We start from the raw sequence: 412 nt of genomic DNA on the forward strand, positions 1-412 counted from the left end.
CAGGCAGCAGAACCCAAGGAAAAGCATTTAATCTCAGGTGGAAAAACCATTCCCTCTTCCCTCTCATTCAGCTTCTGCAAAGTTTTAATAAAGTGAGCATTATTTTTATTATTTGTTTGGTCTTTTGTTAAGTTTTTCCTAGTTTATGCCCTGTGTAGTGGTGGTGGCAGCAGCCACTGGTACTTTAAGGCAGCTGTCCCCAACCTTTTTGGCACCAGGGACTGGTTTCGTGGAAGAAAGTTTTTCTAGGGACCAGTGTTGGGGAGGGGAGTGGGGGTGGGGATGGTTCAGGCTGTAATGCGAGCGATGGGGAGCCGCAGATGAAGCTTTGCTCACTCGCTCGCTGCTCACCTCCTGCTGTGCAGCCCTGGGGGTGGGGTGGGGTGGGGTGTGGGGTGTGTTGGGGACCCCT

This window comes from Orcinus orca, chromosome 2 (assembly GCF_937001465.1).
Source record: "Orcinus orca chromosome 2, mOrcOrc1.1, whole genome shotgun sequence".
NCBI classification, from domain to species: Eukaryota; Metazoa; Chordata; class Mammalia; order Artiodactyla; family Delphinidae; genus Orcinus; species Orcinus orca.